Raw genomic sequence first — 718 nt, 5'->3', positions numbered from 1 at the left:
ATTTTAGTTAATACAAAATAAATAAATAAATCTACGTAAATTTGGGTATACAGATCTCAAATAGTATTCAAATTAAACTGAAAGGGATTTGAATACAAGTCAAATCCAACCATTGTGCAATCTTTTGACAGATCCTTATGGAACCAATTTTCCAGCAATCTGTGACAGGATTTTGATGTAATCTCTCAGTGGACCCATTGAACCAATATCCAAAATTCTCGTCTCTTGAGATTTAATATGACTCAATATTTCTTAGTCAAATTTTGAGCAGAAGTAGTAACCAATCTTGATTCCATCTATACTCGTTCGTTAATTTGACATCAAATTCATACTGTAAAGACCAAAGTTCTTTCTCAAGTTCTTGTAAATAATGACTTCAAAACAATAGTAATTAGACAAATTCCATCAACAATGCCCCTAAACTTTATTGGACAGAAAATTATAATTCTTTAACAACATTAGCAAGCAATAACAAATAATAGGAACGATTAGTTTACTTATAAGTAAAAGTAATATAAACTATCCAAATATATTTTTAGACAGTTTACTTTTTTTAAGCTTAGCCAAAAATTTAAAATGTTATCATAAAGTTTTAAATTTTTCATAATTAGACGGTCGTACATTTTTCTAATACTGTGTTGCAATATTCACCGTACTATAACTATGCACCATAATTCTCCCTAATAAACCCCCCCCCCCCCACCCCCCAAAAAAAAAA

The sequence above is a fragment of the Olea europaea genome, chromosome 10 (assembly GCF_002742605.1).
Source record: "Olea europaea var. sylvestris chromosome 10, O_europaea_v1, whole genome shotgun sequence".
Lineage (NCBI taxonomy): Eukaryota > Viridiplantae > Streptophyta > Magnoliopsida > Lamiales > Oleaceae > Olea > Olea europaea.
Note: the sequence above shows the minus strand (reverse complement) of the source record.